This window comes from Labeo rohita, unplaced genomic scaffold (assembly GCF_022985175.1).
Source record: "Labeo rohita strain BAU-BD-2019 unplaced genomic scaffold, IGBB_LRoh.1.0 scaffold_72, whole genome shotgun sequence".
Taxonomy (NCBI): Eukaryota; Metazoa; Chordata; class Actinopteri; order Cypriniformes; family Cyprinidae; genus Labeo; species Labeo rohita.
Genome location: NW_026129656.1, coordinates 1 through 18,535, shown reverse-complemented (window position 1 = coordinate 18,535; position 18,535 = coordinate 1).

Genomic DNA, 18,535 nt, shown 5'->3' with positions numbered 1-18,535 from the left:
ACAAACAGTAACAACCAGGGCAAGACAAAAGCAACATCCAAATAAACAGGCAGAGTCCAAATATCGGTGAGCAGTCCAAAAGTGACAAATGAACAAGGCTATGAAACTAGGCAAAAACTATGGCAATGAAACGAAACAAAACTATGACAATAAACAAAACCGTGAAAAATAACAAAACAGGGCAATGAAACAGGAGAAACGCTTAGTAGAGTCTGCACAGGCAAAACAATACTTCGCCAGGGCCTGTTTGGTTTAGGCCTCCTTAAATGGCCACCAAACAGGAAGTTACCAGAGAAGCAGCAGAGGGAGCAGCAACAGGCAGTCAAAGGGTAAGGGCTCCCTCTGCTGGCGTGGCGTTACAATTTATTATTTTTAATCATTTTTTAACATTGTGCAATCATGCAAATAATTTCTGAAAACAATGTGCACAATAGTTAATGCAACCAACCAATGCTTTTAAGTATCTGAAAAAAAGGTTTAACACAAATCACAAACATTTATGTGATATTTGTCCAAACACAAACAAAATTCTGTCATTTGTCATTCTATCAAATGAACATGCAAAATTTTCAACTGGCCCTAATCTGATAACTTTTCAGTTAATCAGACAGTCAACACAGGAAATGCAGTTTTCTTAATCATTTACACATTTATAACAATTGCTTTAAAGTAATAATAAAAGGTAACGTATACAAAGAGCAAAGACAAATATGCAAAAAAAAAAAAAAAATTATAATAATTATGGCAAGGGGGGTGCTAAAGATAGAGGTGTAAGTCTAAAAGGTGGTACAGTGGGTAGAGAAATGGGTGTAATGAGAGAGAAGATGAAGAGTGTAACAGGTACAGAGATGAGCAGAGAAGATGATGTGAGAAAAGAGGAGAGAAGAAGGAAAGAGAAAAAAGTAGAGAGGAACGTGATAAAAGACAAGAGGAGAAGCAGAGGGAAAATAGAGTTACTATGTCGTACTTAAAAAAAAAAAAAAAAAAAAAAAAACACTTATAAAGTGTTGTACTATGTTTGCTGTTGATAGTACAGATTTTAGTCCTCCTGGGACAACTTCTGTCATTTACTGTAAATGTCCACTCCAAACATGTTTCTAAATTGAAGTTTGATATCATTCAGGTGGACAATCAAGATTATTTGGAATGGAAGAGGACATGGTGGTCCACAAAGGAAGAGGCCTGTGGAGATGTTGAGAGAGAAGCTTATCAAGCATGGATTCAACCTTCTTACATTCTTTTCTCCTATGATGCAAGTGCAGTAAATATGTAGTAAATGTGTAGATAAAATGCAATGAAATTCTCTTCCAGATGTAAAGGCAAGATCAATAATACTGAATAATTCATGTATATGTCAAACTCACACACACGTGTATACACAGTGGTGGCCAAAATTAGGCTATTACAGCTTTTTTCAACTGCTTACACACAAAAGTTTTACTTGTCACACAATTTCTGAAACCTGACACTCAAATACCAGAACCACACAGCAAATCTGCAAAACCATACACTAATTTTCAGCCTTTGACTCAGTTTTCAATTTCATAAAACGCTTTTTGCGAAACACAACACAACACACAATTAATTAAGAAGTATCTTGATTTCCTTTCAATGGTTCAAACACAACCATTTAAAATGCCACACTAATTCACCAGTGCCTCAAATTAACTCCTCACACGTGCAAACACTCATTGCTTTACTTAACACCAACCAATCATGGCTTTAGAATAAGCCTATAAATAGGCCAAAGGTCAAGTTATACGGTTTATCTCAGTCCCTTTGGTGCACTTCTCAGATCAGAAAAGAAGTTCTCAAAACTACTTTACTTGTTCAACCTCCACATCATCACTTGTGCACTTGTGCACTCGTGCACTCATTCTTTTGAACAAGTTCATTTCTACACATTTCTGTTAGTCTTTTTTGTAAATTTGCCATGAATTGTGCAGGTTGTAATGTGTCATTTTGGTAACACTTTATTTTGATAGTCCACTTTAGACATTCTGCTAACAGTAAGTAATTTTGCAACCGCATGTCAACTAGTCACTAGAAGTATTAGTAGACTGTCTGCTTAATATCTTCTAACACTCTTCTAAACTTTGCAAGTATATGTCAACTTATTCTACTAACCCTAAACCTAACCTAACAGTCTGCTCTGAGTTAGTAGAATGTCTAAAGTGGACTATCAAAATAAAGTGTAACCGTCATTTTAATTGTGTAACTGTGAATCCTATTGAGTCTCTATCAATCAATATCACAGTAATGTGTAAATCTGTACTTTTGAAATGGATATATGGCATACGTAAGAAGTGCATCATTCTGCATTTCAATACAGCAACTGTCGTAAAAAAGTTTGTTTTCAGTCTTCGTTCGTGTTTACAGTGAATTTTCCAACATCTGTCAGCCAATCTGGTAGAAAGTCTGATCTGTAGTTATCAGAAAAGTTCTTGCTGCTTGTCAGGTATTCACCACAGCCACCTCTACCTGCCACATCACCAGTAGCACTGCCCACTCGTTCATCTTCCCCTGAATTCTAATCACCTTCACCTGATCCTTGTTAGCCACACCCTATAAGGACTCTCACTCCAGTTCCCCCTTGTCGGGTCTACCGTTCACACCTCTGACGGCAGCTCCTGACCTCATGCTTTTCCCCTCATCTAACTTTCCTGTGTTCACTGTTTCCCGCGCGGCTTTCCCAGCTGGACTATCATCTGCTCATCAATACAAGGACAGTCAACTAAGATTTACCAATTACTGTTTTAACTTGATTTCTGTGATCTACAACTCTGTTAATAAAACTCTGGTTTGGTTTGCCACTCACCTCTCGTCTCATCCCTGTGTGTGTGTGACAGAAGACCCGACCGACAACAAACGTGAGCACCGAGACACCAGCTGCATCCGATCCTCTCACAGAGTTGGTGAATGCCTTTAAAGTGGCTTTACGACCAACACCATCACCGCCATCTGCCTCAGGATGTCCCATGGCCATGCCAGCCACATTTGCTGGTGAGGCGGCTGAGTGTAGCCTTTTTTTGCTTCAAGTCAACCTATATATCCAGATGCAACCACAACAGTTTCCCTCGGAGAACGCTAAGGTTGCTTTCCTCATATCCTTCCTCTCCGGTAAGGCCCTGCAATGGCAAAGGCAATTTGGATTTCTGATGATCCCATCATTGACTCCTATGAACAATTTACCAGTCATTTCTCTGAGGTTTTCAGCACAGCAACCGGCACTCTCACTACTTCCGATTAGTTGTTCCGTCTCCAACAGTGAACTTCTTCGGTGAACAAATACACACTTCAGTTCCGCAAGCCCGCGGCGGCTAGTGGCTGGAATGAAATCACACTGCTGGGCGCTTACCGCCAAGGACTCAACCCAGAAATTCGCACCACCATGGCTCTGTGCGATGATAGCATTGGACTGGAATCCTTCTTGCAGCAAACAACGAGAGTTTCCCAGCGACTAGCCGCCTGCCAGCCACCGGTAACCGCTCCTCAGCCCGCCTCGGTGGCTGCTAGCTTTCCAGTACCAGAACCTATGCAAGTTGATACCACTCGTCTTTCATGCTCTGAACAGAATCGCCGCATCACTTTAGGCTTTTGCCTATACTGTGGACAACAAGGATATCTCATCCATACCTGCCCCATCAGACCCCCATGCCCGGTGGTGAGTACTATTCAATCTGAGGTTGAAACTGCCAGTCTTACGCTATTACCGGTAACTCTGCATACTTCTGATCACTCTCTATCTGTTTCCGCTCTGGTTGACTCCAGCTCCTCCGGCAACTTCATCTCCCAGGAATGTTTAAACCAACTCCAGCCCTCCCGTCGTCGCCGGGGATCCTTGTGACGTCACTCGTTGGAGCAAGCTGTGTTACACTCAATGTCTATCCAACCTCCCTCACCCTCGACCCGTTCCTGTTCAGGTGGCAGCTACCCACATGGAGAGTCCCGAACCAGCCTTCACTCCTGAAATACCAGCGGAGTACGCGGCGTTCCAGGATGTGTTTAGTAAGCAAGCAGCCACCCATCTTCTACCTCATCGGCCACGGTACTGTGCCATCGAGTTGCTGCCTGGAGCCCAACAACCCAAGGGACGTATTTACCCTCTGTCCATTCTGGAGCGCCAGGCGATGGAGGAATACATCACAGAGGCTTTAAGTCAAGGATTAATTCAACCATCTACCTCGCCGGCCGCTTCGAGTTTCTTCTTCGTGGGCAAGAAGGATGGAGGTTTACGTCCCTGCATAGACTACCGGGAACTCAACTCCCAGATCCTCCAACAACCCTATCCTCTCCCCCTGTTCCCTCCCGCTTTCGAAGAGCTTTGTGGAGCCAGGGTCTTCACAAAGCTGGACCTGTGGAGTGCCTACAACCTCGTTCGTATGCATGTGGGAGACGAATGGAAGACTGCCTTTGTAACACCCACGGGGCACTATGAATACCGGGTCATGCCGTACAGCTTATCCATCAGTCCTTTCGTCTTCCAAACGTTTATGAACGAGGTGTTCCGGGATTTCTTCCATCGTCATGGTCTACATTGATGATATTCTGATTTACTCCCGGAACATGGCTGAACATCACCAGCACGTCCAGCAGGTCCTTCACAAACTCCGCGAACACAGTCTGTATCTCAAATTGGAGAAATGCGAGTTCCACCAACCATCAGTACAATTCCTGGGTTATGTCATCAGTGCCGAGGGTGTGCAAATGGACCAGGGGAAAGTCAACGCCATTCAAGAATGGCCTCAACCTTGCAATGTAAAGGAACTCCAACGTTTTCTGGGTTTTTCCAATTTCTACCGTCGCTTCATCAAGAACTACAGCTCCATTACGGCTCCGTTAACCTCCCTCCTGAGGGGCAAACCGAAACAACATCTCACCTGGAGCCCCACTGCCCACAAAGCTTTCCAACGACTCAAGAACATTTTCAGCACCGCACCCCTACTACATCACCCAGATCCAGAACTCCTGTTTACGGTTGAGGTTGATGCTTCCACCACTGGAGTGGGTGCGGTGCTCTCTCAAGCGCCTCCTCTCCTCCATCCCTGTGCTTTCTTTTCCCGTAAGCTGTCTCCGGCGGAGCAGAACTATGACGTGGGAAATCGAAAATTATTAGCCATCAAGTTGGCCCTGGAAGAGTGGCGTCATTGGTTAGAGGGGGCTGCCCATCAATTCACCATCACTGACCACAAAATCCTCCAATACTTACGAGAAGCAAGACGGCTAAATCCCAGACAAGCCCGATGGGCTCTCTTCTTTACACGCTTTAACTTCAAGATTACATACCGTCCTGGTTCCAAGAATGTCACCGCTGACGCCCTCTCTCGTCAATTCTCCTCCGACTCCCCCTCTGAGCCAGAACCTGTAATTCCACCAAACAGAATTGTCAGCCCCATCATCTGGAACCAAGATCAAGACATTCAGCACGCCACTCTCCAGGAGCCTGCTCCGCCAGAATGCCCAGAGGGGAAGATCTACGTTCCCCGCTCCCAGCGTCAAACCCTTCTGGGTGCAGCTCACCAGTCTCCAGGCTCTGGACATCCAGGCAGCAAACGGACCCTCTCGCTCCTTCAGACTCGTTACTGGTGGCCCAGTATGCGCCGATACCACAGGAAAACTGGTATCACTACCCATCCCAGAGAGGCCCTGGTCCCACATAGGAGTTGACTTTGTGACCGACCTCCCTAACTCGGAAGGTAACACGTGTGCTCGTAATCATTGATCGAGTTTCTCCCCCTGAAAAGACTACCCACGGCGCTGGGAGACTGCAGAACATCTCTTACAGCAGGTGTTTCGTCACTTTGGTCTCCCCGGAGGAGATTGTGTCGGACCGGGGCCCTCAATTCATCTCCCATGTCTGGAAGGCTTTCTTTAAGCTACTTGGTGTTTCTGTTAACCTCTCATCCGGTTATCACCCACAGACCAATGGCCAGACAGAGAGAAAGATCCAAGAGCTGGGACGTTACCTCCGGGCATACTGTCACGAAGGACCAACACAGCTGGAGCAGGTTCCTCCCAAGGGCCGAGTACGCACAGAACTCTCTCCGCCAAGATACCACTGGCTTAACACCTTTCCAATGCGTACTCGGTTATCAGCCTCCGCTGTTTCCCTGGACGGAGGAACCCTCAAATGTTCCAGCTGTCGACCACTGGTTTCGAGAGAGCGAGAGAGTGTGGGACTCAGCTCATCACCATCTCACCCGGGCAGTGCGCCAGCATAAGAGCTTTGCCGACACCAGAAGAAGGATCACTCCCACCTACCAACCAGGGGATCAGGTCTGGCTTTCCACCCACGATCTACGTCTGCATCTGCCCTGCTGCAAGCTGAGTCCCCGCTACATTGGTCCCTTCAAGATCCTGAGGCAGATCAATGACATCACATTCTAGCTTCAGCTCCCACCCAGGTACTGCATTCACCCCACATTCCACGTTTCCCTCCTTAAACCATTCTTGCCTCCTCCTCAAGAAGTCCTGGACCAACCTTCCATCTACACGGTCCACGAGATCTTGGACGGTGTCGGGGAAGCCACCTGGAATATCTCGTCGACTGGGAGGGGTATGGTACAGAGGAACGATCCTGGGTGTCCAGAGATGACGTGCTCGACCCTACTCTCTTACTGGACTTCCATCACAACCACCCGGATCGTCCTGCCGCTCTCAGTCGTGGTTGCCCTCGGCGTCATGTTAGGGCGTCGGGAGCCGCCCCTGGAGGAGGGGTTAGTGTCAGGCATTCACCACAGCCACCTCCACCTGCCACATCACCAGCAGCACCGCCCACACGTTCATCTTCCCCTGAATTCTAATCCCCTTCACCTGATCCTCGTTAGCCACGCCCTATATAAGGACTCTCATTCCAGTTCCCCCTTGTCGGGTCTACCGTTCACACCTCTGACGACAGCTCCTGACCTCATGCTTTTCCCCTCATCAAACTTTCCTGTGCTCACTGGTTCCCACGTGGCTTTCCCAGCTGGACTATCATCTACTCATCAATACAAGGACAGTCAGCTAAGATTTACCAATTACCGTTTTAACTTAATTTTTGTGATCTACAACTCTGTTAATAAAACTCTGGTTTGGTTTGCCACTCACCTCTCGTCTCATCCGTGTGTGTGTGACACTGATAAAGGTGGCACAACAGATTTTAAGTTCAAGTTTAAGGGGCAATTAGTTTTTCCTCATGCATAGCAGGTGTTGAATAACAATTTTTATTTCATTTAGATTTGCACAATATATATATATATAAAACAAAACTCCCTGTTGAAGAATTTCAAAAAACATGTATTTTCATTAGCATATTTGTGCATCTACAGCTGAAAGTGTTTTATAATCAATAGAGAACACACTTATAGATTTGATGTTAAAATTTACTTTTAATAAATCCATTACTAGAAAAAATAATCGCAATGCTTCATTATGCAGTCAAGTTGAACCATTTGGTTAATGTAATTTTGTGTTTGGCTGGCTGTGCTAATTGTTTTGAGAACAATACACTGCTTTGGAGAAAAGTGTCAAATCGATTGAGAAAAACTGTAAGTTTGTACAAATACAGTTTATTCACTTCTGGGCTGTGTTTTCCAGTATTTTTTTTTTCTGCAGAAACTTGCATTGTGATTCATTTTTATTCAGTGATGGAATATGTACTTTCCAGAAATACAGGTATAACATCTCTAGGTGTAACGTTGAGTGAGAGGCGAGAGGCAAGTGGATCCATTCACTTGGCTCAGGAACCATGGCTGTGACCTCGCTTGACTCAGGAATGACAGCTCTGACTTGGCTTGACTCAGGAACGACAGCTCTGACTTGGCTTGACTCAGGAACAACGGCTGTGTCTTGGCTTGACTCAGGAACGACGGCTGTGATTTTGCTTGACTCAGGAACCACAGCTGTGACTTTGCTTGACACAGGAAACACAGCTCTAACTTGACTTGACACAGGAACAGCAGCTGTAGCTTGACTTGACTCTGGAACAACAGCCGCGACTTGACTGGACTTGGAAACTTGACTTGACTCAGGAAGCGCAGCTGTAACTTGACTTGACTCGGGAAACACAGCTGCAACTTGACTGGACTTGGAAACTTGACTTGACTCGGGAAACGCAGAAGCCCTCCAGGGCAGAGCAGGAGGTCGTGTCATGAACTGGGACCTGGGGAGAGCAGGGACAGAGGAGGCAAACAGAATAGGGAGAGAAGCAGAGAGTTCATAGGTTAGCGCCGACACCATGGGAGGTTCTACAGCCGGAGCTGACACCTCTGGAGGCATTGGCGCGGCTTCTCCGGCGGAAGAGGCCTTTGGAGCGGACTTGAGACCAGATGGGACCTCTGGATCAGACTTGAGACCAGACGGGACCTCTGCAGCGGACTTGAGACCCGACGGGACCTCTGGAGCGGACTTGAGACCAGACGGGACCTCTAGAGCAGACTTGAGACCAGACGGGACCTCTGCAGCAGACTTGAGACCAGACGGGAACTCTGCAGCGGACTTGAGACCCGACGGGACCTCTGCAGTGGACTTGAGAGAAGATGACACTTCTGAAACAGATTTGTGAACAGACGAAATCTTTGGAGCAAACTTGTGATCAGATGAGACCTCTTGGGCAAACTTGTGAGCAGACGTGACCTCAGGAGCGCAATGTGCAGCCCACACACACCAAATGGCAACCGCCATTAAGGGAAGAGCAGCGGCGGGTGGCAGGACCTCTTTAATGGTGGATTTAGAAGGCGTTGATGCCACTGGGATGTTTGCTGCCCTCACTGACACTAGTGGTGGGTCCAGCACGCTGGCCATCATGATAGGCCGTGACCTTGGGATGTCAGACGAGACATGGCGATGCTCTGGGCGGTCAGACAAGACATGGCGAGGCACTCGGCGGTCTGATGGGACGTGACTTGACTCTGGGCCGTCGGACGGGACGTAACTTGACTCTGGGCCGTCGGACGGGACGTGACTTGACTCTGGGCCATCGGATGGGACTTGACCTGACTCAGGAACCACAGCTGTGACTTTGCTTGACACAGGAAACACAGCTCTAACTTGACTTGACACAGGAACAGCAGCTGTAGCTTGACTCTGGAACAACAGCCGCGACTTGACTGGACTCGGAAACTTGACTTGACTTGGGAAACACAGCTGCAACTTGACTGGACTTAGAAACTTGACTTGACTCAGGAAGCGCAGCTGTAACTTGACTTGACTCGGGAAACACAGCTGCAACTTGACTGGACTTGGAAACTTGACTTGACTCGGGAAACGCAGCTGTAACTTGACTTGACTCGGGAAACACAGTTGTAACTTGACTGGACTCAGGAAACACAGCTGCAACTTGACTGGACTCGGGAAACACAGATGCAACTTGACTAGACTTGGAAACTTGACTTGACTCAGGAAACGCAGCTGTAACTTTACATGGCACAGGGGTAGCAGCTGAGACGTGACGGAGCTCCGTTCTCGCCGCCATTTTGTGAACGGGCTCCGCCGTCGCTGCCATCTTGTGAGCGCGCCGCCATTTTGTGCACGGGCTCCGCTGTCGCCGCCATGGTGTGAACGCGCTCCGGCGTGGCCGCCATTTCGCGGACAGGCACCGCAGTCGCCGCCATTACATGAGCGCACTCCGACACGGCTGCCGTTCCGCGTGCGGGTTGCGCGGCCGGCATCACTGAGATGTCGCGTTCCTCCTCCGCGACACCCACAGTGAAAAAAGAACCCACACACAGCAAAGCATAATCCAGGAAAGCAGCCAGTGATGAACGCGGACCCTCGCGTCTTAGTCTTGCTTTCAGAGGCTCATTAATGCCATCACAAAAAATTTCAATTATAATACAGTCCGGGAGGGTGGAATGGTTTGCTATGGCCAGAAATTCACTGATGTGTTGTTCGAGTGTACGTGGTCCTTGTTTCAGTCTGAATAAAATCCTGTTTGTGTCCATACCTGTTGAACGGTCGGGGGTGAAGCTGCTGGATCCTTGTGTGACGGAGTATTCTGTAACGTTGAGTGAGAGGCGAGCGGATCCATTTGCGAGCTTTTATTCAAGGGACGAGACAGATACATGGTCAAACAGGCAGCGTCAAAACAACAGCAGACAGGTATGTTAGGGCGAGGCACAATAGAAGTCCGTGAAGCAGGCATGGGTCGATCCGTGGCGAACATAATCTGTAAAGGGAAGAGACGAGGGAATAATCTGTGAAACAAGCTAGAGTCCAGTAGGCAGGCGGCGAGACAGTCGAGACGAGATGGCCAGGCGAGAAAGCTATACACGGGAACCAGGAAACTAGGGAACAAGGGAACAAGGAACTAGGAACACTAACAATGATAATCACAACAACAATGATAATCACAGCACTAAACACAACAACAATACTCCATAGCTTGCATGGGGAAAGACCGGGGCTTTTATAGCGCCACTGATTTGTCACAGGTGCTGACCCAATCAGCGCGCTGAATGATGGGGAACGTAGTCCGGGGTGTGGTGCAACAGTCTGAGTGTTGTGACAGGGTGAGAGCGACATCTGGTGGTGAGCGGACCGCAGGTCACTGACCAGATTCATGACACTAGGTTACATCAATCAAGTCACCTTTATTTAAATACCGCTTTTAACAATACAGAATTGTGACAAAGCGGCTGTACAGTATTTAATGGGAAATAGTGCATCAGTAATGCAAAAGGGCAACAGTAAACACTCAATTTTCAGGTAAAGGCAGTTCATCATTGGATTCAATGATGTCATCATCTAGCTCAGTTCAGTTCAAACAGCATACGATATCGTTTGAAAAATAAGTGTCCACAACTATGCAAGCCAGAGGTCACAGCGGCAAGGAACCAAAAGTCCATCAGTGACAGAATGGAGAAAAAACCTTGGGAGAAACCAGGCTCAGTCGGGGGAACAAGTTCTCCTCTGGCCAGATGCAGAAGACACATATAGATCCCGTGGTCTTGTGCCGATGGCCGTCTAGGTGATGAGGTCTTCACTGGGGATCCGTCTCTGGGGCTCATTTAGTTGATGAGGTCTCCACTGACATTCAGGACTGTCGAGGTCGTCTCTAGGTGCCGATCCACCGTCTGGGCTGGGTACGGACTGGATCTGGTGGTTAAGGTGAACTCGGAATAAGAATAACAGACTAATATTAGCGTAGATGCCATTCTTCTTACGATGTAAGTACATCGATTGTTATGGGAAGTGTTCCCGGTTCCAGTTGACCTAATTAATGCAGCCTAACAAGCCTTTAACGGATTTGAATTGTAGAAATATGTTGATGTGTTTTGTGTAAGCCAGATTAAAGAGATGGGTCTAGATTTAATCTAGATTTAAACTAACAAAGTGTGTCTGCGTCCCAAACAGTGTTGGGTAGATTGTTCCCGAGTTTGGGCACTAAATAAGAAAATGATCTGCCGCCCGTGGTTGATTTTGATCTTCTAGGTATTATCAAATTGCCAAAGTTTTGAGAACGCAGCGGACGTGAGGGACTATAATGTGATAAGAGCTTGCTCAGGTACTGAGGAGCTAAACCATTTAGGGCTTTATAAGTAATTAGCAAGATTTTAAAATCTACACAATGTTTAATAGGGAGCCAGTGCAGTGTTGACAAAACCGGGCTAATATGGTCATACTTTCTGGTTCTAGAAAGAAATCTAGCTGCTGCATTTTGGACCAGCTGAAGTGTGTTAATTAAGCGTGCAGACCAACCACCCAGTAAAGCATTACAATAATCTAACCTTGAGGTCATAAACACATGAATTAACATTTCAGCATTTAACATTGAGAGCATAGGTCATATTTTAGATATATTTTTGAGATGGAAAAATGCAGTTTTGCAAATGCTAGAGATGTGGTTTTTGAAGGAAAGATTGCTATCAAATATCACACCTAGGTTCCTAACTGATGACAAAGAATTGACAGAACAGCCATCAAGTATCAAAGAGTGTTTTAGGTAATACACGTGGAGGTTTTAGGTCCAATAATTACACCTCTGTTATTTCAGAATTTAGCAATAAGAAATTACTTGTCATCCAGTTTTTTATCTCAACTACACAATCTGTTAGTTTTTCAAATTGGTATGTTTCGCCAGGCCGCAAAGAAATATGGAACTGAGTATCATCAGCTGCCAGTAGAAACAGTAGCAGAATTAACTTTCCATCAACTAATCTGTTCGTCCAGCGAACATTCAGTATCATTTTTATATCAAATTTTATGTTCTTGGCCACAGTAAATAACTTTCTTAAAGTACCATTGTGTTTGAACCCAGACCCTGTGTCTTACTAATTGGTGATTTGACTTAAGGTTTTCCATACTTTAAAATACTAGAATTTGTGAGTGTAAAGAAAACAAAGGGTTTAAATGATGTTTGTTTTGTGAACATTGTGAAAAAATAAAAAAAATAAAAAATTGTGGAAAACAAAAAACCTTCTTACTGTAAACTTGAGAATCTGCTGTGCTGTACTGGAAATTTGATTGGTTAATTCTGAGATGTGAAAATGTGAAATTAACAACTATGTGGTAACTAATTCTACTATTGTTGGACATTTAAGTGCACTGAATAATTGTGGGACAAACCTATACTTGTAGTGTTGGGTTCTCTTTGTGTATTTTGCCATTGTGACAAATTGTAATATTGTAACTTTACTTTTGAAACACTCTTACAAATTTATTTTCATACATTGATATTGTTACTACACTACACTTTACATTACACATTAAACTGGCAATCAACAATGGCTGCCACATCCCCACACTCTCCATCCACTTTTGTAGCGATGGAACCCCCTGACATTGACACTCCTGACTGGCCTTCTGCTCTACGTCCGCAGCCTCTTCCCCCTGGATCCTACCGTACGCCTCTCCATTTCAGTCCCTCTCAAGCCAGCACCCATGTGTGATTTGTATCACCGACACCAGCTGGTAGTACTCCTATTCAACCCCTCACATGGGAACAGGAACGGGATGCAGATCACATGCAGATCACCAGTGCCTTCACCTCTATCTTCAGTGACGCAGCAGGATCCAATGCACCCAAACCACCAGAACACTGTGTACAGCCGTGAAAGATCTACAAACTGGAATTAAAGAAAACTCCAAGATCCAGAGAAACAATTGGCTGGTTTAAAGGTGAGTGACCCATCACCACATTCCTCTACTTCTGAGTCACCTGCAATACCAGTGAGTGGTCCACCGTTTCTCACTCTCATTTCCTACTTTTGGGAGGCCATCGGATGATGCTGACCCATTGCTGTATCTCACCCGATGCCAGGACTTCTTAACACTTCACCCTCTGACTGATGCTGATATTTTGGCCACTTTCCGCTCAGTCCTATATGGCACATCTATAAAAACATGGGATGAGTTTGAGTCTGCTTTTCTTTCTGCTTTCCTTTCCGAGGACTATGAGGACGAACTGGCAGCAAGGTCAGAATAAGAGAACACAAGGTGACCGAGAGAGCATAAGAGATTTCGCATTTACATACAGAGCACTCTGCAAGAGATGAAAGCCTTCCTTGACTGACAGTGAATTAGTTAAAATGATTTTGAAGAACATTAAGCTATACCTCACTAGCCAGCTGCGCAGTCGGGTGAACATCGTTGATGAACTGGTGAAATTAGGCCAACAGCTTGAAAAAGATTACGAACAGCAACAACAATATGAAGGACGGGTGGGTTTTAAGCAACCCACATCCATGCCCTAGAGACCTGTTTCCAGTCGCCCAGCAGAAAAAGAGAAACCCCATTTAGTGCAATGTTGGCGATGTAAAGGACATCACTCACCTGGCCACTGTCCTCGCTTTGTCTCTGCTCAGTCCTTTCAACCCACCAGTCAATTCCACCCCTCCAACAGTAAGCAAGCAACATTTCCAGTTTCTAAAACTGTTGGTCCTCCTGCCAAATCACTCTGTTTCCACCACATTCACAAAAAAGACCTCAACAGCTTGTAAGAAGACACCACCACCTGCAGATGTTCCGCAACAATTAGTTGTCCTTCTGAGTATTGGTACCTGGGAGGGGAAAGCTATTGTTGACAAGTTAAGGTGCAAGTTACACCCTTTTGCATGAGAATCTTTGCAAGGAGCTCATTGCACCAAATCTTCTTCCATGGACTCGAGGTCCTCTCTACCTAACCAATGGAGAAGCAGAAATTCCACTAGGATGGGTAAACACATCAATCACTCTTCATAACGTTTTCACCATACCCGCTGTTGTTCTTCCAGCTAAGGCTTTAGCTTATGCTGTAGTACTGGGCTTGGACTTTATTTTCTTTAGTGGCCCGCAGATCAATGTGGCAGATCAGAAATACTCCTTCAAGTCCAATCCAAATGAGGATTATCCCTTCCTGGAAACGCCAGCATACCAATTATCCACACACAACACCAAAAAGAGAAGATAGAAAGGAAAAGTGCCAGTCTTTCCCTACTAAGCTCAGTTCCTCCTCCTAAACTTGTTATATTTCAATCACCAATCAATCTTGACAAACAGACCTTAAATGATACTGCTGTGAATGCTGCACACTTACCTCTTGAAGATAAGCAACAGCTACGACAGAGTCAAACCCACAAATCTGCACACTTCGTACAGGACGTACAGACCTACTCAAACATCACATCTATACCACCCAGCAAGTGCCAATCAAGCAGCGACCATATCGTACTACGCCTGCCAAACAAGCTGTCATAAAGGAACTGCTGCAGGAGATTCTAGGCTTGTTTGAGATAAGCAAATTCAGAGTTAAGTCCGCCTTGCTCTGATGTCATGCTGACGTGTGCTAAAAAACTCTCGCAACGGCGAAGCGCGTGTCGGATTGTGCAGTTGGGAGCAGTAGCTCTCCACCAACTGCGCTGACCAAAAGCACGATGGGAAATGCCTGGATGATGACACAAGCTCATTGGTTCAGACAACGTGATGTTGCCGTTCTTTTCTAAAATGTTTTATTTTGTAATCTAATATCATGTGGTTATGTGTTTAAATTATGTATGAATATTCCCAAACATTATGCCAGTGCGATCTCTGCTTGAGATATGTGATTGTTGTCGTATTTCTATAAAAATCCAAAATACTAGGGATGGGACGATACACCTACCTCCCGATTCGATACGATTCCGATACTTGGGTGCCGATACGATATGTATTGCGATTTTTTTTAAGAATTTCGATTCTACAAGTATTGCGATTCGATATTGTAATGTGTTGCGATTTAGTTTTTTTCTCTCTAGACCATATGGAAAAATGTGAATAGTACACAATATATACACAATAAAAAAAACATTTTAGCATTTTTCCTGTTTTATTTCAGTTTATAACAAACTAAATATTTCAGCATAAACAAACAGCCACTAACTTATACAATGTCTCATTTAGAGTTCGTTGGCTTGCAGACGCTTCTGCTTTCTCAGGTTGCTTGGCGTTTAACTCTGGATGAAGTCGAGCAAGATGCGCGCTCATGTTAGTTGTATTACCACAGTAGGTTACCAGTATTCGACAGAGTTTGCACACTGCTTTAGACATGTCTAGCTGTTCATTCCCTGGTAATTTGTGAAATCCAAAGTGTTTCCACACTTTGGATTTAAAGTGTGATGGTGCAGGCTGTATATCTCTTGCTGTCTTTCCTTCCGCCATTTTCAATTTTTCGTGTTTGCTGTGACATCATGTAACCGATACAACACATCGCCCTCTGCTGAAATAAAAGACGTAACTTTCGTCCGCCTTGTTTATAAGTAAGTGCTAAAATAAAGCAATGTATTTAATATGAATTAATATCGATTCTGGTGTAAAAAAAATCGATTTTAAAATCATAAATAAAAAAAAAAAAAATCACGATAGTTAGGTGAATCGATTTTTTGTCCCATCCCTATAAAATACATGTTTGTATTAAAGTAAAAATGGATGATAAATATGCCTTCGTATGGAATTAAATAGCAAGCTCTTTGAGTGTCTTGTTCATCATATTTATTTTCATATGAAAACAACAGAGCTGAAATTATATTATATTTATCAGCAACACAGCACGTGTGTGATAACGTATATCCGCCTTCGATCTCGTAGGTATCTGTTCTACTTAGAGAGGTCAAAATTCTGTCCGTCTTGACTGCACTTATTTCACTCCGCCCCTCACTGCAGCTGCCTACTCTCGCCTACATTTCAGGCAAGGCGCATCTCAAACGAGCCTGCTGTCTGCCGGCATTGTGGAACCGTCACACTCAGGATGGGCCTCGCCTGTTGTCCTAGTGCCCAAAAAAGATGGAAACCTCAGGTTTCATGTTGATTACCGTAAAGTTAATGCCATTACAGAAAACGATGCATATCCACTGCCCAATATTATTGAAATCCTAGAGTCTTTGTCTGGAGCTTCTATCTTTTCCACCATTGACCATAATAGTGGTTACTGGCAGGTAGGCATGGATCAAGAGAGTAAATCAAAGACTGCTTTCATTACTCCATCAGGTCTGTTTCAGTTCAATGTAATGCCCATTGTGTTAAAAAAATGCCCCTGCTATGTTTCAGAGGCTAATGGAGTGTGTACTGGGAGAATTGCATGGAAGAATCTGTTTTGTTTATATAGATGAAATAATTATTTACTCACCTTCTGTAGCCCAGCATTTCTTTGATCTTCAGGCTGTTCCCCACAAGCTGGAAATGGCTGGCATCACAATCAATGTGAAAAAAAAAAGCCAGTTCTGCTTACAAGAAATAACATTTCTTGTAAGTACCAGAGGAATCTCTGCAGACCCATGCAAAGTGGAGGCCATACGGTCCTACCCGGTGCCTACTAACCTCAAAGAAGTCCAACGTTTTTTTGGATTTAGCAGGGTGGTACCACCGATTCATACCAAATTTCTCCAACGTGCTGAAAAAAAGGGGTGTACATTTCACTGGTCTCCACAATGTCAAAAGGCATTTAAATGTCTGAAATCTTGTCTTACCTCTCCTCCCATTCTTGGCCATCCTGACTTAGAACTCCCTTTCACAGCCTACGCAGATGCCAGCGACACTGGATTGGGTGTCAGAGGTTTGACTTTGTCATTGAATATCGCAAAGGAAAACTGAATACTGCACCTAATGCTCTGTCAAGAGTTGGCCCCAGTTGTGGCGTCTACACCAGCCAGCAGGATAAGTCAGAACTTCCGTTGCCTCCAGCTGTCATCTGGGAAGAGCAGCACAAAAATCCTGCAATGATGTCCATGATGTTGCATTCTGGCCTGGAATGTGGGCAGACATCAAGCATCAAGACATTAACACGTTAAAAGCTGTGTCAAATGCCAGACGTTAAAAGAAGAGAGCCAGAAACCTGTTGGAAAACTGCAACAGACAGTCACCACCCATCCCAATGAAATGCTTAGTGTAGACATTGTGGGGCCATTGCCCAGAAGCACTGAACAAAATGAAAACCTCATAGTTTTCATAGATTACTACCCTTGCTGGGTAGAATTTTTCCCTCTCCGCAATGCCAGTGCTCAGTCTATTGCACTACTTCTCCAGAAGAAAATTCGAACCCGATGGGGGTTACCAGACTTCATTCTGTCAGACAGGGGTGCACAATTTGTTTCGTCATTGTTCCAAGAACTCTGTCAAAATGGAGCATCAAACCAAAATTGACAACATCCTATCATCTACAAACGAATATGACAGAAAGGGTTAACGCACACTTAAAAGCATGATTTCTGCCTATGTGTGCAACAATCACAGAAAATGGGACCAATGTTTACCTGAACTCCACTTTGCCATCAATTCAGCTGTTCAGGAAACAATTGGAATGTCTCCCGCAGAGCTTCACATGGGGAGGAAACTGCAGAGCTCTATGAACAATCTGCTGTATGGTACAAATTTAACTCCAGATTGCCATCATACGAGACCGTCCGTCATCTTGCTGAGCTCCAAACCAAAGCCATGGAATGCTGCAAAAAAGCACAAAAAAGACAACTCAGGAATTATAATAAAAACAAAAGAGATATTACTTACCAGGAGAAAGATCGTGTGTGGATGACATTTCGCCAGTCTAGAGCTCAACACCATTTTACGGCTAAGCTGGCTAAAAAATGGAAAGGCCCTTACTGTATTTTAAAGCAGTTGGGACTACTGAACTATCGTATATCACTGGAATCAACTGGTGAAGATGTTCGCACAGTGCACGTATCCAACCTGAAGCCATGTTACCCAACTGCTGCAGAGCTGGAACAGCAAGAGAGAGGAGAAGTCCTTGAAATATTGAATGAATCCTCTGATGAAGAAGAGTTCTTCAGTTTTTAGTTCAGCCTCTACAACCACAGGTTGGCTTCTCCAGGGGGGAGAGTCCGGCGATATGGATATGAAATCCATGTGATACCTGAAAGCAAGTGTGGCCAAGCGTGTTGGATCTCTGTTTGTGAAGACCGGGTGTGTACGCCAAAAAACTCGGAGAAATTGATTGCCGGTTGCAATGTAAATTGCAGACTGGTTTGCCTGCCGCAGGTACCTCAGATTCTCTTCCTTTGTTAAAAGCCACCGAAACTCCAAAAATTCCTTGTTTTTTGTTTTTTTGTTATTGTTGAACTTTAAGACTGTTTCCACAAGATGAGTTTGA